Source organism: Cynocephalus volans, chromosome 4 (genome assembly GCF_027409185.1).
Source record: "Cynocephalus volans isolate mCynVol1 chromosome 4, mCynVol1.pri, whole genome shotgun sequence".
NCBI classification, from domain to species: Eukaryota; Metazoa; Chordata; class Mammalia; order Dermoptera; family Cynocephalidae; genus Cynocephalus; species Cynocephalus volans.
The window spans coordinates 44163793-44185998 of record NC_084463.1 but is presented as its reverse complement, the minus strand read 5'-3'; the positions used below and the strand labels follow the sequence as shown (position 1 = coordinate 44185998).

Below are 22206 nucleotides of genomic sequence, written 5' to 3'. Positions count from 1 at the left end.
CTCTCTTTTAGCACCAGGAAGAAGGTGACTAACTCACTAGAGACTCTTAGTGAAAACAGCACTGACTGAGCTCTACGTAATGTTTCTTACCTGTGTTTAAGGTGCTTTTCCTGGCCACCTATCCAGAACTAGTCTCCCCTTTCTTGGTTCAGAGAAAGATGGTTATGTAAGTCTGAAGTCAGAGCCACTTCTTGGAGATTTACTCTTGGAGATTTTCCTGAGTATCTCCCATGTGTACAAAGAGGTATGTGTGTTATTAAACTTCTGTTTTTCTCTTGTTAGTCTGTCTTGTGCCACAGGTAGGCCCAGCTGAGAACTATGAAGGGTCTGGAGAAAATTATTTTTCCTCCACTTGATATAAACATATTTTTTTCTTTTTTAAAATTTCCTTTTCTTTTCTTTTTTAAATTTTAAAATCATCCTTATTTTTTACTTTTTTATTTCTTGTGGTTTTTTTCCTTTTTTCCCTATTTATTTATTCTACCCTCCATATACTGGTGCCTTTTGAACCTGAGCAATAGGGCTCTGTGGTGATATTTAATGGCATCTGCTCGATCTTGCTATGAACCTAAAACTGCTCTTAAAAAATAAAGTCTGTAAATTTTTTTTCTGGTTTGGGAGCCCCACAGACAGTGCATCAGAGAAGGGGAGGCCACAGCAGGGCCTTTTTGGAGGGTCCTGTTGGGGCTAAGGGTGAGGCTGGTGTGTGGTGAGGGTATGGAACTTTCATAGCTAGAACTCTCCATTGACTGGAGCACAGCAGGAAGCTTCTAGAAAGAATCCTGGAACCCTCCTGTTGGCCTCACCCTCTGACCCTTCTTAAGGGACAGCTCATGGTGACCAGAGAGCCCCCACCATCCCAGCCCCCAGCCACAGGCTTCCCACTGGGCATGAGCCACTCCACTCCCCATGGCCATCCTGTGGTCTTTGCATGAGATGCAAGTGGACACCTGCCATGAGCTGGGCCACAAGCCCTTGGGCCTGATAGATAATGTCATTGCCCAGATCAGAGGGTGGTCACAGAACATCATAATCTAATGAACACACTTGTCTGGTGCCTGGCACATGGTGGGTCCCTGTGTTCACTATCTGTGGTGGGCTGAATTTTGTCCCCTCCAAATTCATATGTTGAAGTCCTAACACCCAGGACCTCAGAATGTGGCTGTATTTGGAGAAAGGGCCTTTAAAGAGGTGATTAAGATAAAAGGCGGTCATATGGGTGGGTCTTAATCCCATAGGACTGACGTCCTATAAGGAGATTAGGACATAGACAAGCACAGAGGAATCACCATGTGAGGACACAGGGAGAAGACACTGTCTACAAGCCACGGAGAGAGGTCTTAGGAAACACCAACCCTGCCTACACTTGGATCTCAGACTTCCAGCTTCCAGGACTGAGAGACAATGAGTTTCTGTTGTTTAAGCCATCCAGTCTGCAGTATTTTCTTATGGCCACATGAGCAAATGAATGTACGGTCATTACAATTAAAATTAGCATGTAGTATTTCTTTCTTTTCCTCCCAGGTTTTGGATTTCAGGAACAAAGAGCATTTCTTGACTGTTGCTCGGGTGGATGAAGCTGGGAAGGGTGCGAAGGCTACAGAACTGTTGTTTGTGGTGTTTATCGTGTGTGGAGAAAGCCAGATGAATACAGTGGGGGCTGAAAAGAACAGAGGTGGGAGACAAAAAGACGGATTAGTCTGGCACTGGGGCCACAATCTTATTTTATCCTGCGGCCCCTGCTTTGTGAGATATCCTAGTAATAAACATGCCATATGCTTGAAACCAGATTGAATTGTCATTTCTGTTGCTTGTAACCAAGAGTTCTAGAAACAGAACACAACCTTTAATGTAATAGACAGTGGCTGGATCAGTTTATTCTAATAACAACTGCAGAACGTAAAGGACTTTAAATGAATGCATTCTAATTCTAGCACACATGGTGAGTCCCAGTGGCCAGTGCCCAGGGTTGTCCCATCAGAGGAAGGGCAGCAGCTGTGCTAGGGGTCCACTCTGACCTCAGGTACGTCTGTGCCTATTGGACAAATATAACAAAAAACAAAATCTCTCCCCAACCCAGAAAACCCCTCCACAGAGGGAGAAGAGAAAGAAAACCATTTTATTTTTGAGTAAGCATTAAACCAGAACATCATGCGCATCACAGGCAACTCACTAAGAGACTGAAAAGATGAACAGCAACCTCACCCTTTCATCAAGTTGAGTGGATACCACCCATTCAGTACTTCAGGGAGGTTTTGCAATTCAGAGCCAGGTGACATCTGAAGTGAGGCCCATCTCCTTCCAGGCAGCTGGAAGATGGAGTGTTGTCATCACCTCTCGTAGAGTGACTGAGATGCAAAGGATTACTCAGAGCTCACGTATGCAGAGCACTGAGAGGCCTGAAGTGTCTGTCTGCAGGGAGAACTCCTTCAAGAGAGCAGGGTCCCAGGCACAGCACTGGGTCAGGTTTTCTCTCAGCTTTTATTGTACAGGCAAGAAAGTTACAGAAGAAACACGGGGTTAATCAGTCATAGTGAAAACAAACAAACTGGCTACATGACAATCTTCATTAAAGCAGGTGTAACTTAAAATAGTTCAAGCAGTTTACCATCAAAAGGAGTAATAGAACTAAGCTATGTGACATACAGAAACAATGAAATAATCACTATAGCAGTGCTTAGCTCCCTAAGACTCAAAGAAACAGCTGAGGGTAAGATGTGGAACATCCCCCAACCACTAACTAGCAGAAGAGCCTTGAAGGTTTTAGTTCACATACTTTCCCATTATTTAGGTTTAGCGGCACCAAGGGCAACTGCCCCCAGAGCAATCACTTTTGCTGTGTTTCAATTCTCTTATCTACATTAAAGACTTCAGTCCTGTGAAAGTTTTTCTGGTTTTTCCCAATCTTAGCATTTGCATGTGTTTTTCTAAAGAGTTGGGCTATGACTTAAACTACAGGACTTTAGTCCTGCTAAACTAAGGACTTTGGTCCTACTATGCTATAGGCTATGGCCCTGTGAAATACATGTGTTTATTAACGTCAGTGTCCTCCACAAGGTGCTGTCTTCCTCGATGATTATGAAGGAGATCAGAGTGTGCCATCCCAACATATGCTATGAGTACACAGGCACGGGGATTATTTTGAGCTGAAGACAATTGAAGAAACCTTCTTGGAGCTTCCTTTAACTAAAAGCAGAAACGTTGAGAAATGAGGACTGCCGGAAATCTCCTCTCTAGGGGAGTTTTTATGGCCACGCAGAAGATGGAAATTCTGCACCAAGAAGAGTCTGCACAAATAATCCTCACTAAACATCCCTTGTCTCCTATGCATGCCCTAGTCACCTTCCCATAATTCATCACCTGTTAAAAATGGTATCTGAGTGCCTGAGCCTAACAGCATCGTTGGTTTTTAATTTTTCTCTGAAGCCTCCGTGCATGTAAAATTAAAAACTTAAGATGAAAAGTGCATGCTTTTTCTCCTGTTAATCTGGCTTTTGTCAATTTACTTTGTAGGCCCCAGTTACAAACCTAAGAAGGTAGAGGTTTTTTTTCCTTCTCTACAATTACATTTCAGAAATAGCTCCAACGTCCTTCAGGATATATTCCTGAGGCGTCACACTGGCAAGAGGTTTGTTTAGCCATTAACAAGATTTACATACATTTGAATTTGAAAAAGACAGAGAATGGGGCTACTGGTTAGCTCAGTTGGTTAGAGCACTGTGGTACAGTGCCAAGGTCAAGGGTTTTGATCCCAGTGGCAAAAGAAAAAAAGAGGACAGAGGATGAAGTTCTGAAAGAAAGGGTTATATTTGCCCTTACAGGGTCTCCGCCTGTTCCTCGCCCTCCCTCCCCACCCCACCCCCAGCAAAATGTGGATATTCAACAAATACTTGCTAAAATACTGCATCAGCCTAGTATTTCAGTATTAATGTTCTGTTAGGGACCCCTGGTTATTGGGCTGAGATGCTATCTTTCCTTTATGGTAAAACAATTGGAAACAGCCTTAATATCCTGAAAAGGAAACACTATAAAATCATTAAGGAGAATCAGAAAGCTCTTATATATCCTGGTAAGCTGTTAGGTTTACTAAAAGACAAGTCAGACAACATATATGCACATTTCGGTAAAAAGTCATAATTAGATGGTTGTATATGCACCTCTTGAAAAATATACAAGAAACTCCATCTGAAGGGAAAATTAAGGGCTGAGAAACCCCCTCCAATTGAAAAAGATTCAATTTTCACTATATAAACTCTTGAAATTCTTAAATCTTATACCATTTCTATAGATTGTCTTTTTAAAAATAAATAAAATTTTGAAGTGAAAATGTCAGCCATGTCAATTCGGAAACCAAGTCTAAACAGTTACAAGGTGGCTGTGCCTTCACTGTGACGGTCAGTGGCACTCTTTCAGTGTGATGCTGCTCCCTCCAGCCCCCATGAAGTTATTAACATTGCAGAGAAGACGAGAGAAAGAACCAGGCACTCCTGAAAAATGGTGTGCTCCATTGAACGGAAAGGAAGACGGGCCCCCGGAAACAGGACAGCAGGGTCACAGCATCTGTGTTCAACCCTGACTCCTAGTCAGGAAAGTCCATTGTGTCGTGTAAAGACAAATCCAGGTTGTGACGGACTGAATGTCTGTGTTCCCCTGAATTCCCTATGTTGAAATCCTAACCCCAAGGTGATGGGGTTAGGAGCTGGGGCTTTGGGAGGTGATTAGATCATGAGGTGGAGCCCTCAGGAGTGGGATTAGTGCCCTAATGAAAGGGACCCTAGAAAGCGTCCTCACCCCTTCCACCATGTGAGGACACATGAAGAAGCTGCCATCTGTGAACCAGGAAATGACCTTGAGAAACTAAATCTGCTGGCACCCCATCTATGACTTCCAGCCTTCAGAACTGTGAGAAATAAATTTGTACTGTTTAAAAGCCACTCAGGCTATGGTATTTTGTTATAGCAACCTAAACAGAGTAAGACGACATAAGACAGATTAACAGGAGAAAAGCATACATATTGCATTTTTATATGTACCAGGGCACCTTCACAGGAAAATGAAGACCCCCAAAGTGGTTCGGCCTACGTGTTTACATACCAGGTTGAGCAGAGTAGTGACTTGTAAAAAAGTAACTAAATTATATGAGGCTAAAGGAAGATACAAGTTATTTTAACAAGGTGTGTATTTTTCTCAGCCTCAAGTCCCCATCTCTGGTGATAAGACTCTTTCTTGTCTCCTGGTATAGCAGGGGCATGTTTCCCATGGGAGTCAAGTCCCCTGCTTTCAGGAAGAAAACAGAAGTGCCTTTTTAAGTGCCTTTAGCTCAAGGTAATCCACATGCCCACCTGGCATATTTGGGGTGGCGTATTCTTTCCTCTGATGCCCAGCCCTCTTTTCCTTCCATTGTTTATTTTCAGGGTTTCCGCTGCATTCTGCTGGTAAACGCTCCACTCTGAGGCTGTCTCTGTAGCATTCAGGGGCTCACAGAATTCAGTAAAAGGGGAACAAATGTCTACACTTCAGCTTACTATTCCCACATGAGTAGGACCGGCAGGACAGCAACAAAGGCCCCAGTCCTAATTGTAATAGTTCCATAGTTTTATAAAAATGATTCAAATTTTACAGGTGGGACTAAATTGGTTCTCATGACAAACACTTGTAAACAATTAACTTAAAAATATTCAAGCAATTGTTTCCTACCACAGAGGGCAGCGTTACTTGTTCTGTATTTAGAAGCTATTTCCTGAGTGACCCCAGTTATATCACTAGGGGGAGAACCCGAGCCTCTCCTGTCTCAGTGCTCTCTCTTCCAGCTTTTCTCAAGTCATCTTCTCTCTGCACCACCAAGTTGGTGGCATGGCATCTGGAGAGTGAGAGGGCATCCCCATGGGGCCCCGTTGGTGCATCCCTGTCCTTGGCCACCCTGCCCAGTTCTCAGCACGACTCTCCAGCTTTGGGTCCACATGGTTTTGAGTCAAGGATTCACATGGGACCTGACATGCATGTTGCCTGCAAACCCCTGGATGCAAAACCCTTGCTGGGCTTTATCAGTCCTGCTGCGCTTCCTGGACAGGTCCATGTCTTTCTGCTCAGAATTAACACTGCCTAGTGCAGAGCTGTTCCCCTTCTGCACACACAGTCCTGGGATGTAACACAAATGTGTGTGTTGGAAAGGCTTCCTTGAGTACTATATTATTAGTCTGCTTCTGTTTATAACAGTCTCTGCGTACTGTTTTCTGGACAGTCCTTCAAGGATTTGTCATCAGCTTACTTACGTACATTCTAAAAGTGGAGATTTTCAATTGTGTGCGTACTCATTTAGTTGCTATAGCGTTTGAATTGAGTCGGCAGGATATAAGCCGGGCTCAGAGGCTTCCAAATCCCACTATTGCATTCTGAGAGCCTCTTACTCACACCCCTTGCTATTCATAAGAGCACTTTTTACTATCATTGCTTCTACATGCAATACAAGCCTCCTTCACTCAACTGTAAGCCCCTGGAAAACCGAGTGGCCAGTGACAGTAGGGAATGGATTTTACTCTGTGTTCCTAGCACCAGACAGTGCCTGGCTTCCATTAATTTAAGCCTTTAGTGAAGAATTGTAATTTGTACCAAAGAAAGAAAATTCTTACGTCCGTATCCTTACAGCCACTCAAGTTATCCCGACCTAAACTCCACTACTGGGTTCCTGGCTAACCACCCTGGTGACAGGATTTCTCCTCAAATTGATTCCTCGCCCCTCGTCCCCAGATTATCAGTCTACAGGTCTGGGAGGCCTGTTTCAACGTGCCGGCATGTGGGCCATCCATGGCAGACACTGCTCAGGAAGTTAACTACCGGGGTAGAGCACCTCTTTCCACTTAGGCTGTTAACATGTGACTCTGGACTTCTGGCCTAACTGGAGATGGCCTGAGAACACACACGCCTGTAGCCAGCCCAACAGCAGATAGACCAAGCTAACAATGCGCCCCACTCACTGGCACTAAGCCGAGTTAGCGCGCCTAACTAGGCTGCCGTCTGAACAGATGCTCCAGTTAGTGCGGACAACTAGCAGGGCTCGTAACCTAATTGGCATCAGGCAGAGTTACTGCAAACACCTCACTAGGTTTATTACCTAATTGATAAGCGAACAGAGGGGACAGAACCGGCACCGACAGCCGGAAGATGCCCCCTTGACACCCAGAAACCCGCCATGTTACAGCCACTTTCTGTCCCAAACGCGTGGCTCTGAAAAGAGCCTTTGGAGTGACAGGACCTCAGGGCGATCGCCCGTGGAGCCTATAAACGCGTCCCGCGGAGGCGGCGCGCCAGCTGTATGTCTCTGAGCAGGAAGGTGCCACGCTTGACGTGGATGGCGCACAGGTTCGTGTCCTCAAACAGCCCCACCAAGTAGGATTCGCAGGCCTCCTGGAGCGCCATCACGGCCGACATCTGAAAGCGCAGGTCTGTTTTGAAATCCTGCGCGACCTCTCGCATCAGCCACCGGAACGACGGTTTGCGGACCAACAGGTCGCTGGATTTCTGGTAGCGGAGGATCTCGCGCAGCACCACCGTGCCGGGCCGATAGCGGTACGGCTTCATCACGCAGCCGGTGGCCGGGGCGCTCTGGCAGGCTCCCTTCGCGGCCAGCTGCTTCCGCGGCGCCTTGCCGCCGCCGGTCGAATTCCACGCCGTCTCCTTGGTGTGATCCATGACCAAGACGGGACCACCGCTGCCTCAGCTTCGACTGGCACGAAGCAGTTCAGCGCTCTCGCTTTTATAGAGCCCGCAGCGCTCCCATTGGTTGGCCGCCGGGTGGCGCGACGGCAGGCTGTGCTCTGATTGGCTCTTGAGGCGCTCTTGCTGGGCGGCCTGCCCTTTATATTCTCGCCTCTCTGTCCTGGCCACGACAGCTGGCACCTGCGTGTTGGGGGTTGTTCCGGGTAAGCCAGAGCACTGGGCGTCATCACTCGCTTGCAGGCTCCGTCATTTAGTCTCAGAGCTCCCCTTTCTCTCCCTCCTCTCCATGGCTGGAGCCCGTGAAGAACCCTCCAGAAGCTAGCACAACACATTCTACCTTTGCGCACTGACAATGTTGAATTTTCCCCAGCACTGAGATCCTGAAAAACAGCCACAGTTAAAAGAAACCCCCAAACCCTTAAGACCTGCAAAGAACCCCCTTCCCATATGGTCCAAAGGAGGCTCATTATGCTGAAGGAGTTAAAAACATGCCTTTCTGGGGTCCACGGTTTAACTCTGTTGGTTAGGACCTGCTGCTGGTAACACCAAGTTCTGTGGGTTATGATCCCCATACCGGCCAGTTGCCAAATAAGTAAATAGAAAATATGCCTTCCTGTCATATTGACTATTTTGAGGTAGAGACACTTGAGCGTACACACGTCAGCACACGCACACCCAAAACAGCAGGTGCATAAACAACGCTTTGACTTTTGTGCTGTTTCTTAAAAGCAGAAGATGAAAGATGCTCTCCCTGTATTGGCAGGAAAGTTACATCGTTACCAGCAAGGACAGGAAGTTGCAGCCCAGGGAAATCTGTGCAAATCTCGTTAAACTAACCCTTAGTGACTAGGAAGACCTCGTCACTTTTACACACTTGCTCTTCTTTGTTCAACCTAGTTTATGAGTACTTAGATCTAGTCACTTCTCACCCAGTTAACCACCCTAGCCCAAGCCTCTTTGCCTTATCAAATTCCACAACTTACTATTGTTTGTCCACCTGCTCCTTTGGGCCTTCATTTCCTTATAAAGGCTCCTGTGCCACGTAAAATTCGTGAGTAACCGGCCTTCTTTCCGGGCAGGGAGTGCTTGTCAAATTGGTATTGGCATTCTGATTGGCTGACATCCCACAGGCGTTTTATCCAATTAGAGAGCCAAACTGGCATCAGCTAATTTAAATGTGTGATTTCATCCAATCAGATGCTAGCCTTATCTAAGTCCTCATTTGAATATGAGCCATATAAATAGGGCCATTTGTGCTAATAGCTTTTTCAAGTTAATTGCTATCTCCACCTGCAATATGTTTCTGCACCCGGGAAATGTGACTGTGAGTGTGGGCTGCTGTGCTTTCCCGGTAGTCCCCTTCAGCAAGGCACACAAGTCCTTTCACACTTGGAATCTCTCTGACTTCTGCTGCTGCGTCTTTCTTACTCCTTCTGGAGAAAGTCCTTTGCTTTTCAGGTTCCTGTAATTAGATTGGGAAATCCAGGCTACTCTCTGTATGTTAAGGTCTGTAACCTTGATGACATCTGCAAAGTCCCATTTGCTGTGTGACGTATTTACAAGTCCCAGAGACTAGAACATAGACATGTGGCAGGGGTTGGTGACATATTTAGCTGTCATTACTGGAATTACTGGGGATAGATAATAAAAACAAAGCTCGTACCTTCACAGGCAGGTTTATACGTGTTGATAGGATTTACGTCCTCGCCATAAGCACACACACACGGCTCAACAAAAAGGGATGTAACTTCACTGGAAGCGTTTTCAAGAACAATGTCACGATGAAACGGGGTGTGAGGGAGAACTCAATGCAGAAGTCGTCGGCGCTATTTTGTCTGAGTTTGTCAAGGGCAGGGATGTTTCCTGTCCCCTCAGAGTGTGGTTGAATGAATGACTATGGAGCTATCGGAGACATAACAGATATTAGGGTTCTGTGTGGATACAGCACGCCTTCTACAGCAGAACATGTCTGCTCTCAGTGAAAAGAAATGAAGACAATAATGAAATCACAGCCTCCTAGCGTGTATGTGAAACAGTCGAGGGAACTTCAAAAAGTTCATGGAAAGATTTATATTATCTTTCAATACGCATCTTTGAAGTACTCTCACATGCATAGCCATGACTTAAACTATGACCATATGACAGGGTCATGCCAAATAAGAAGGTGACCTCAAAGTCTTTGCAAACTGATTAAAAGGACCAAAAATAAAGTGCTAAATGAGTTATTTTTCTTAAAAATATATGGAAAATTTCAAACATATAGAAAGATAGACAAAATGATGAAACAAACCAGCAAGTGTCAGCCTGAGACCAATCTTGACTCGTTTATTTATTTATTTTGGGCACTGGCCAGTGAGGAGATCTGAATCCATGACCTTGGAGTTGTTAGCTCCACACTCTGACCAACTGAGCTAACTGGCCAGTCCTTGACTCATTGCTACCTCTACCCTCCTCTCGATTATTTTGGAAAAAAATTCAAAAATTGGGTTATTTCACATATAAATATTTCTCTGAGTTCTCAGGCCATCCAAGTCCACTGAAAGAATGTAGTTCAATATTTCAGAGGTATAATTAATGACATTCATCAACAAATGACAGATCCCGTCTTCTAGGTGTGCATCAGAAACAGTCTTTCTCCAAGAGTATACCACACAGAGTTTATGGTCATGTGGGTTTTCAAAATGGCAATAGCAGAGCAATTTTATGAGACCATTATCAGGAGCAAAGTGTTTTCTCAGAGCCATGGTATATGAGTTTGCTGGGGCTGTCGTAACAAAGTACCGCGGATTGCGGGGTTAAACAACAGAAATTATTTCCTCACAGTTCTGAAGATTGGAGGTCCAAGATCCAGCTGTGGGCAGCTCTGGTACCGTCTGGGGCCTCTGTCCTCGGCTTGCAGAAGCATCTTCTCCCGTGTTTCTCACACTGTCTTCCCTCTGTGCAGGTCTCTGTGTCCAAATTCCCCTTTTTAGAAGGACACCATGTGTATTGGATTAGGGCCCATTCTAATGACCTCATTTTAACTTGATGACCTGTGTAAAGATCCTATCTCTATATAAAGTCACATTCTGAGGTGCTGGGTGTTAGGACTTCAACATATAAATTTTGGGGGGACACTTTTCAGCCCATAACACATGGTCAGTATCGATAACATCTCATAGAACCACCACAAACAAAGCAAAACGGACCCTAAAATCAGAGCTTTCAAACAAAACCCCTCCTGGCCAGTTGCCTCAGATATGCCAAGAGATTCCTCCCTCCTGATGTTCCTGCCTGAGGCTGCACCCACCCCTTGCCTTACTGACTTTCTTGAACAAATGGATTCTGGCAGAAGTGATGACATTTCTGAGATTAGGTTATGTGGCTTCCCATCGTGGGCTTTCTCTCGCTGTCTCTGGGGAAGCTGGTGTCATGCTGTGGGCAGCTCAGAAGAGACGTCCACATGAGTGAGTCCAGAAGCCAAAAGTCCCATCCAAGTGCTTGGGAGCAAATCTTGCCCAACCCAGGTTTGAGATGACTCCAACCCTGGAGGCACCCTGATCACAGCCTCCTGAGAGGCCACAGGACCCAGACACACTGCATTCAGATTCCTGCCTGTCAGACAGACACCGTGAGATAATAATGCATGTTGGTTGTTTGTGTTCAGCTGTTAAGATTGGGGGTAACTTCTTATGCAAATATTACCTCCGTTCCAGACCAAGATTAGCCATACGATGGATCTCTGTTTAGCTAGAACCTTGGGTCATATTGTGTGATATGAAAATTCACCTTAAGTAGCTGCCTTTATGCTGCTGTAACAGAATACAACAGACTGGGTGATTTATAAACAACAGAAATTTGTTTCTCACACAGTTCTGAGGCTGGGAAGTTTAAGGTCAAAGTGCTGGCAGGTTCAGTGTTTGGTGAAGGCCTTCTCATACATGGTACTAAGTGTCCCTACATGGCAGAAGAGCAGAAGAGAATGAACCCACTCCTTCTAGCTCTTTTATGAGGTCCCTCGGTCCCTTGTCTTGTCCATGAGGGCTCTGCCCTTATGACTTACCTCCTAAAGTCCCCACCTCTTAATACAATCAACATATGAATTTGGGGGGACATATTCAGACCATACCACTAGACTTTGCTCTCTAAATCAAGTGGTTAAGCAGTGAAACCCAAATTTTCAAGCAGTTTGTTTGTTTTATTTATTTATGTTTTTGGTGGCTGGCTGGCACAGGGATCGAACCCAGGACCTTGGTGTTAGTAGAATGCTCTAACCAACTAAGCTAACCAGCCAGCCCCAAGGAATTTTATACCCAGTGATTAGAAGAAAGTACATTGTATAATAGTTGGGATTTCATAATAATGTCAGTTTTATTATCGACTCCTAAACAGCTCTAGTTTATCATATCAGGGCCGTAGGTTCCTAAGTCAGTCAGCTTTTGGTGGTAGCTGCTGAGAAACAAACAGTTCCACAGACACAAACAGGCACTTCCTGCCCATGGCCTGTGGGGGCTGCAGGGCTCTGGGCTCCTCTCAGCTGGATGTGTTTCCTGTGCCTTCTCATTCAGGGGCCCCAGATCTAGCAGTCGGTAAGTGGCACTCATCCCACAGGGATGAGGCAGGCAGTATTTGCTGGATGATATTAAATCTCAGAACATCCAACTCTTTGCCACAGGAATGCACTACCGTTTTCTCCATTCCACACTGAATATACATTACTTTTATTTTTATTTTATTTTGTGGGGGGGTGGCTGGCCAGTACAGGGATTGAACCCTGGATGTGAGTGTTATCAGCACCATGCTGTAACCAGATGAGCTACATGTCCAGCCCCAATGTGCATTATTTTTTAAGGGTGGCCAAACACACCATCCTGAAATATGCCACGTCGGACTTCTGATCAAGATGGCAGAATAGATGGTCCCCAGTTTCACTCTCTCCCACAATCAACCAATTTACAACTATTAAAAATCAATGACAGCCAAGCTGGGGCTGCTAGAGCTCAGGGGAATAGGAGGAGAGACCTATAGAGCCCATGAAGGCAGGAGTAGCCACGATGAGAGAAAGAAAGGATCACTCCAACTGTTTCAAGCCCCAGCCACTTCAGGTCTAAAGCTGGTGAGCACAGAGAGCAAGGGCTGGCAAAAGCCACAGCTGTGCCCTTCCCATGAAGTTGCCTGGAGGCAGCAGGGGAGAGGAGGGCATTGAAGGCCCCCAGGCCAGCAAGAACACTAAGGACTCACATAGGAGTGAAGAGCCACAACAACTGAAAAAAAGAGCCACTCAGAGGCCAGTGAGTCATTGCAAGGGACCAGTACATCGCCTGTTCCATGGGAAGAGTTTGGAGTTTGGGTGGTGGGGGAGACATGCACACCAGGGGAACATGCGGGCACAGCATGGACAGCTTATCTGCCCCCCAATCAGCACAGGACCACTCAGGGGTGACTGGTTAGGAATGTAGAACTGCAGGGGGTGCAGTTTGATGAGAAGACTCAGGCCCAGACCAGAGTTTCTACAACCCAGGTGTATTAAACCTAGAAGGACTGGAAGCCCCTTTGGCTCCCAAGCTGGAGTCGGGGGAGGCCCAAGGGCCTCTGTATCCAGCCCAGCATTGACCACCAAGCTGCTGCCAGAAGTGCCCCAGGCTCCCAGAGTTTGGGGAAGCCACACACTCCCAAATCCACATCCAGCCCAGCTATAACTGAGCCACTACTAGAAGCCCCCCGGGCTCCCCTGCATAATGTGGGGGTACCATGGACCTCAATCACAACCCCCTGCCCCTTTCCTGTCTTCCATTCTATCCCATCCACCTTCCCCCAACTGTTCTGCAAAATCTTAGAATATCAAAAATAATAATAATAATAAATTAATTAACAACAACAAAAAGTAACAGTAACCTAAACAATAACAATCAGTCCAAAATGGCCAATACTTGATTAATAACTGACAGCTTCTCTCATCTTTGCCCCCACATCCAACTTAGGACCAACCAAAGAAAGCCAAGTATGTGCCCCTAACCAGTCACATAAGATGCCTCACTTGTGCTTAGCTTGTGTCCGAGTCTGTTTTGTGCTGCTAGAACAGAATACCACAGACTGCATAGATTATAATGAACAGAAATTTATTTTTTAAAAAAAATCCACGTTGGCAGAAGGGTTAATTTTGAGCTGAAGGCAATTGAGAAGAAGATGCAAGAAAAGCTCTCTGTCCTCCCCCTACTTGCCGAAATGCAGGGCATAAATTTACAAAGGTGTCCCCCTGTCTTCTCTACCAGGCAGGACAAAAGTCATTCATCTGAGATGACTTTAGACCCTTATCAGCCAGAAGACAGCACCACAGGGATCCACAGAACAAACTCACTAACTGACCTGCTTCTACCACTAGTTCCCCACGTATTCGCCTTTCCACAATTTGCTGCCCCAGAAGCTCAAAGTCCTTTTCCTTTGTCTCATCGCTTCTGTAAAGATGGATTGTCCTGCGTTGCAGATGCTGTATAAGCCAGAGATCTAACCACCTCTTCGAGAATTGCTCAGCTCCGGGCATCTCCCCTGTATCCATAAAATATACATGTTAAGAGACTTCGGTTTTCCTCTTGTTAATCTGCCTTTTGTTACAAGGGTTCCCAGCTAAGAACCTGGAAAAGGTAGAGGGAACATTACTTTTCTTCTGCTACACTCTCCTCCCAAGAAGGACAGCCAAAACTCTCATGTCACAACAGCACCAGGCTTCAAGTCCAGGATCTAACCTTGACACTAAGATGACAAATTCCTTGTCCTCCTCCCCCCCTCCCCAAGGTACGATGGAGAAACAGAGTGGGACAATTTGGGAGCAACTCCAGTTTGTGACAGACAGGAACGCAGAAAGCTGGCAGTCACTGGCCCACAGGGAATCTGGAAGTTTTCTGCAGGAATGTTGCTGGGTCCCCCTCTGGGGGTCCCCCTTCTTGGTTAGGCAAAGGCTCTGCCCCTGGAACATTCCCTGACCATGGTTCTCCATGACTCCTGGTGTGCCTTGGAAAGGTCTTTATCCAACACCCTCGGTCTCAGCTAAGGCGGGCTTTGGAGGATACGCTCTCACCATGGGCCCAGTGGCTTTTTCCACCTGCTTCATGCTCATGGAAACTTGGTGGCTTCAAGGTCTTTTTCTATCTGTGGATCAATCAGAGTCTCTTTTAGTCCAGGCTAGGAGGGTGCTTCTGTTCATGCAAAAATTTAGGAAGAATTGCATGCAATGCCAGCCAGTTCTGGTGCAGCAGCTCCCCACACTTGTTGAGAGCTGGGCCTCTCTCCTGCTCTCCGGATTCAATTACATGGACTTGGAGACTTCAGGTCTTCTTTAGCCAAGAGACTTTTTTATCTGGACATTTCATTCCTGTGAAAACATTTATTGGGTGCCACATGATTCCAAGCAAACATTTGAACAGGGATGAAATAGCTGGACTGTGGACTTGGTTTCGGGTTTGAGACTTTTCTCAATAGTCACATCCTTGATTTGCAGATTGCTACAGCATCTTAATTTGTCCTGCAATACCTGTGTGATGGTTGATTCTACGTGTCAACTTGGCCAGGCCATGGTGCCCAGCTATTTGGTCATAAACCAGTCTAGTTTTATCTCTGTGAAGGTATGGACCAAATTTAAGGCTGTTGAGGGGCAAATAATTTTCCAGAGGTTTATTGAGAGCCAAATGTGAGGATCGACCTGGGAAATCAAACCAACAAAGTTGGGAAGTGTTCTGAAGTCTATTGAAACCTGAAGGATTTTATGAAAAAGTTTGGAAAAGGGAGAGGGACTCCCCACACCAGAGTTGTCTCGTTTCATTGCTGGGTAAAATACGAAGCTATAACCCACAGATTACAGCACATGAGCCAAAAATGTCTATGTGCAGGAGGGAGCATCTTTGTACAAGACAATACTTTGGCTAATCTTAAAGATAACTTGGTGGCTAACTCAGAGTTAGGTGGCTGTACGTTAATTGGTAGAGTACATCAATAATTTCAAGAACTTACATGAATTCTTTATTTAAGAACAGAAAATCTCAGCCAAGCTGTGAAGTCCTTTCAAGGCAATTGATTTTTTTTTTAGAACTGCTTGTGTAGCTGAGTCAGCTACAGGTCATCAAAGGTATATTTTTAGATGTGATTCACATTTACAATCAATAGACTTTGAGTCAAGCAGATTGCTCTCTGTAATGTGGGTGAGCTTCATCCAAACAGCTGAAGGCCTTGAGAGCCAAGACAGAGGATTCAATGTAGAAGAAACAATTCTGCCTCCAGACAGTAAAGGTTAATTTTGGGTGTCAGCTTGACTGGGTTACAGGGTGACCAGATATGTGGTTAAACATTGTTCTGGGTGTGTCTGCGAGGGTATTTCTGGATGAGACTAACAATTGCATTGGTGGACTGAGAAAAGAAAATTGCCCTCCCTAATGTAGGTGAGCCTCGTCCAATCAGTTGAAGGTCTTAAGAGAAAATACTGGGGTCTCTGGAAAAAGAAGCCAGCAGATGGCCAGCCAGATAGCCAGACTTGAACTGCAGCATCAACCCTCAGCTGAATTTCCGGCCTGCTGGCCAGAGATTTTGGATTTACCAGCCCCATGATTGTGTGAGCCAATTTCTTAGAATAAATCTCTCTCTGTATATCCTACTAGTTTTATTTGTCTGTAGAGCCCTGACTGAGAGGACCTGGAATCTGCATTTTCTCTTTTCTTCTTCCACAGTAGTTGTTACAAGCCAAATTCTTTTCTGTGCTTATCATGTTTTTGTAATACCATATCACAAGCTACTAATAACATCCATTTATGCTGTGCTACTAACACTCTACAACCAAACTTCTCTGCTCAAAACCACAGTGCACTGGTGGCATTTTCTGCCTTCTGGGTATTGCATGTGATGGTCTCACTGCACAACATGAATGTCTGGGTTTCCAGCCTGCCTTGAGTCTCCTGCCATAAGTTGTAGGAACCTGCTTCCCTACTAGTCATTTCTGTGTGATAACGCTGCATAAAAACAGCTCCAAACCCCGGTGACTTACAGCAGAGCCCGGGGTGTTTCCTGGGTCTATTGTCACAAAAACCACAAGCTGGGGTAGGGGAGAGTAGGGGGCTTACACCAACACACTTTTCTTCTCTCAAAGTTTTGGAGGCCAAAGGACTGAAATCAAAGTGTTGGCAGAGTGGGCCCTGGGTGAGAATGGCAGAAACTTTTGGCACAAATGACTCCATCCAAAGCCTATGCTCTAAAAGACTTGACCAAATTTTAGCATCCCTTTTCTAAGGCCTCATTCTTGGGATGGCCTTGTCCCCTTCTGAGTTCCTGTCTGAAAAAGCTCAGGCTACTGTCTTAGTCCATCTGGGGTGCTGTAACAAAACACCATGAACTGGGTGGCTTATAAACCACAGACACTTATTTATCGCAGGTCTGAAGGCTGGGAGTCCATGATCAAGGCATGGCAGATTTGGTGTCTGGTGAGGATCCATGTCCTGGCTCATAGGTGGCATCTTCTCACTGTGTCCTCACATGGTGGAAGGGGTGAGACAGCTTTCTGGGGTCCCTGCTATGAGGGCACTAATCCCATTCACGAGACTCCATCCTCATGACCTAATCACCTCCTGAAGGCCCCACTTCCTAATCCCATCACACTGGAGGTTAGGATTTCAACATAGGAATCTGGGAGGACGCACACATTCAGGCCACAGCAGCTGCCAAAAGAATTTCCTGTTTATTCTAGCCAACACCTAAAGGTAGGCTCCTGACCTTCTTTCTCAGAGCATTCAGTTAAAAAACTCCTACTACTGTGCATGCTTTCTCTGTTACTTTCAAACTAGGTGCTATGAAAGCGATGGAGGGTCTCTCCTGCTCCATCGCCAGCGCCCCCTCTCTAACAGGAGGTGGGCTGAGAGCCGCCTACCCGTGAGTATTCTGCTCGGTTCTGTTCTCACAGTCACTGAGCACAGGTATCCACGGCCCTGGATGCTGCTGTGAGACAGCTAAGAGACAGCTACAGGGCTGTAGTAAAAGGGGACGGGTGGCAGGTCCCTGTCCTCAACCTGGCTAGGGGGTGCTGGGGAGATGCACTGTTTGGGTGCAGGTTACTGAGATGAAGCACAGGTGGGGGTGCAGGGAGAGCCCCCACGAGAGCTTGGCCTTCTGGGGGAACCAGAACGATGCACCCCAGTATCAACTTTTTATAGTTTTTTTAAAAATAGACTAATTTTTAGAGCAGTTTTAGGTTCACAACAAATTTGAGCAGAAAGTGCAGAGATGTCTCATATTTCCCAACCCCCGACCACACACAGCCTGCCCCAGCATAAACTTCCCCACCAGAGCGGACATTACTTGCAGTGGGTGAGCCTGCATGGACACGTCCTCGTCACCCAGAGTCCACAGTTTACATCAGGGTTCACTCTCGGTGTGGCGCATTCTGTGGGTTTGGACCAATGTATAATGACATATCTATCATTATAGTGCCACACAGAGTATTTCGCTGCCTAAAAGTCCTCTGCGTTCTGTCAATCCATCCCTCCCTCCCCAGAACCCCTGGTGTATTAGTCCATTTCTGTTCCTTAAAGAAAATATACAGAACTGGATAATTCAGAAAGAAAATATTTATTGCTTATAGTTTCTGAGGCTGGAAAGTCCATGGTCCAAGGAACACATCTGGTTGTGGTGAGAGTGACCCAGGGGTCTCACATTGCAAGATGGTGAGAGCAGAGTGAGAGCAAGAGAGAGACTAACCTCATGAACTCTCCTTTTAAAGCCCTCAGACCCATGCCCCTGACCACCATTTTTAATCCATTTACTACTGCACAGCCCGACAATCCAATCACCTCTTCATGGCTCCACCTTTCAATTACAATAGGATTCCCCACTCTCTTAACAGTCACAGTGGGGGCCAAGTTTCTAATACATAAAACTTGGGGGACACAATTCAAGCTTCAGTGAGTTTTGGGGGACATAATTCAATTCACTACACCCTGGCATCCACTGATCTTTTTACTGTCTCCATAGTTTTGCCTTTTCCATAATGTCATAGGGTTGGAATCCCACAGTATGTAACCTTTTCGGATTGGCCTTTTTTTTTTTCACTTTGTGATATGCATTTAAGTTTCCCCCCCCCCCTGACTTTTCAGGGCTTGATGGCTCATTTATTTTTAGAGCTGAGTAATACTCCATTGTCTGGATGCACTGCAGTTCATCTGTCCATTCACCTACTGAAGGACATTGGCTTGCTTCCCAGTTTCATTATTCACAATTTTTATTTCTCAATGATGTCAAACTTACAGAGCATTTGCAAGAACAATACAGAGAAGTCTGTGCACCCTTCACCAGATTCACCACATTTTTGACATTTTGCCCATTAGTTGGCTCATTTCTCCCTCTCTGCTTACAGTCTATCTCCCAAGCATCCATTTATACCCATCCATACAAACACATGTGTATTTTGTTCCTGGACCATCTCAGAGTAGTCTGCAGACATTGTGCCCCCCAGCCCATGAATCCTGTAGCCTGTGTGTCCTAAGAGCAAAGAGGCCCTCTCACAAAATATTCTTGACTCTCCAGAACCCCCTCCCACTCCCTTCTCCAGGAGGCCCCTGTCCATGGAGTGGAGAATAGCTCTGCCTCTGATCGTCACTGTGGTGGAACTCCCAACCACCAGAGTGATCTGCCGGAAATGTCACAGGGAAAAGAATAAGAAACAGCTGGGAGAAGAGGAACAGAGGCGGTGAGCCAGCAGGGAGGAGGTCCAGCAATTCCATGGTGAGCAGAGAGCCCTGCCCCGCTCAAGCCCGGGACGCTGATGCGAAGCCCTGAGCAGACGCAGTAGGAATGGAGCAGCCAGTGGGGAATCCCAGCTCTGGAGCTGCCCGGTTTCAATCTGCCCGGTGGAAACCATCTGTCTGAGCTGCCCCTCAGTTATTCTTCACTACATGGTTCCCAGCGGGCTGGTTGGCCTCCCTCTTGGAAAGAGACAGATCTGAGCTTGATCCCTGAGGCTGGCGGGTACTGGCTGAGGGATCTGGGGGTGAGCCCCGAGTCAGCCTACCTGTTGGAGGTGATAGCACCATCCTGATAGATTGCTGTAGTGACCGATTCAATAGTGTCCACCGCAACGCCTGGTGCGTGGGGAGGTTTGTTGTTGAGATCATTACCATCATCACCAATACTGATTGTTTCATTCATTCGTTCACCCTACTTACTTCCTCATGGTTCATTTCAGCATCTGGGAACTTGTCCCTAGAGTTCTGGCCCCCGTGGCTGGTTATCAAGGCTGCATTATGCAAGACTTAGGAAGGTTGAGGAGAGACTGAGGCCAATGGGTTATTCCATATACACAGCTGTCCTCAGGAATATGACTAGCTCGCTTACCAATGTACTGAGCATTAAAGAACATACATCTTCCTTATTTTACAGAGCAATTCTAAGAAAAGCTCAGTAAGTTCTTTTTTGACTTAGCTTTCCAGAACTGCAGTTTGGCCCCATTTTGATAGGCTGAACCCCACAATTTCACATCTTTCTGTTTCCTCAAAGGTTGGAGAGATAACAACCTAATGTATGGTGAGGGCCACATTTGGAGTCTCAGAGCCTTTGCATCCCAGTCCACCCTAAGTTCCACCCTTGACCCAGCTCCCTATGGGCAAAGGGGACCAGAAGCATAGGCCTAGTTTCATCAAGCAGGGATGAAAGGATGTGGGCTTGCTCCTGAAATCAGAGCTGGTCTTGGGGGAAGGAAAGGGCAGAGAAGTCCTTCCTTCAAAGGCATCTGGGCCTTGGTTTCTCTCCCTCATGCACTCTTTTCTGATGGAAATAAAAAAAGAGGCCCAGTGTTACTCAAGAGAATAGTGACAGAGGGATGGGCGAGGGCCACCAAGAGGCAAATCCCGAGTGTCTCTGGCTTCAGTCTGCATTCTGATGTTGGTCCCTGCATGTGTGTCTGCACATGTGTGCATGAGTGTGTGCATACCCATGTGTGTGATAAACATGAGTGCATGTGTGCACACGTGCATATGATCATATGTGTGCAAGTGCATGAGTGTGTGCATGTATGTGTGTACACATGTGTCTGCATGTGACTGCATGTGAGTGCGGGCATTTGTGTGAGTGTGTGCATTCATGTGTATGCAAGTGTGCATGCATATGTGTCCATGCATGCACCTAAGTGTGAGTGCATATGCATGTGTTTATGTTTGTACATGCATGAGCATGTTCATGAATATGTGTGCACACATGCTTGTGTGCATTTGTGTGTGTATGTGCATGGTCATGGGTGTGTGCACATGTGTGCACATTAATGTGTGTACATGTTCATGCATGTGTTCATGTGTGTGCATGTGCATGAGTGTGTGTGCATGATTTGTGTTCCCATCTACTCCACAGAGCAGAAATGCTGTGTCAGATGCTGGTAAGCAACAGCCACGCCCTTGTAAAAGTCGTTTTAGCTGCCATGGGAGATTGTAGCTCCCTCTTTCATATTTTCTGGCCCTGAAAGAGACAAGGTAGAGAGCCTGGGGCAGCAACTGTCTCACATGTGGGAGACACCAGGGGAGTTTGCTTTTGTAAGACAGGACACAGGGGATGCTGTTACCATGTACAGCACAGATGTCAGTGGCTTTCTACCTCTAATCTGATTTCGTTAGTGGGGACTGTAGAGAAGAGATGCTGTGGAAAGAGAGAGCCCAGGACCAGGAGAGGCCAAACCAGCTGAGCACAGGACAGGGCCAATGGGAAGCCTTGGTAGGGACAGTGGGCAAAATCTGAATGAGGTCTGTAGATGATGTAATAGTTATTTAATAGTATCATATCACGTTAGCTTTCTGATTTTGGTGGTTTTACTATGGTTATGCAAGATGTTATCATATGCATATACTTTATACTATTTTTTGCAACTTTTTCTGTCTGGAATAATTTTTTTTTAATGTGAATAAATTTTTTTTTAAAAAAGATGACCAGTAAGGGGATCTTAACCCTTGACTTGGTATTGTCAGCACCACGCTCTCCCGAGTGAGCGAACCGGCCATCCCTATATAGGATCCGAACTCTTGGCCTTGGTGTTATCAGCACCACACTCTCTCGAGGGAGCCACGGGCCATCCCTAATAAAATTGTTTTAATGATGAGTGAAATTTGAATGGAGGGAAACAGGAGGAGCCAGGATAATTCTTAGTGAGGAAAGAGGTGGCTGAGGGTTGGTGTATGGCCACAGGGAGATGGAACCTGAGTGAGCCCCATCCCCAAGGCTCAGACTCAGTGGAGAAGGGTCTGGATGGGCAGGAGGGGGAGAAATGCAGAAAGTAGCAGTGGAAATGTCTGCAAGAAACAAGGAAACAGGCTTTGCTGGAATTTGAATGGGATAAAGGGACATTTTGGTGGGAAGCTGGGGTTTGATAGTAAGAGATCATGGATGCTATCAAGCCAATGGGGATGAGAGTTTAGGAAATAATGAATGATGAGAACAGCCAATCAGAGACTCAACTAAATAGCAGCACACAGGGCTTTATAACAGAGAAGAGTGGCCAGT

At 46.1% G+C, this 22206-nt stretch overlaps 2 pseudogenes; one reads left to right on the top strand and one right to left on the bottom strand.

Annotated features, from left to right (window-relative positions):
- Positions 1-22206, top strand: part of LOC134376077 (E3 ubiquitin-protein ligase TRIM17-like) — a 640782-nt pseudogene that overhangs the window by 417793 nt on the left and 200783 nt on the right.
- LOC134374964 (E3 ubiquitin-protein ligase RNF187-like) overlaps positions 7714-22206 on the bottom strand; it is a 40549-nt pseudogene continuing 26056 nt past the window's right edge.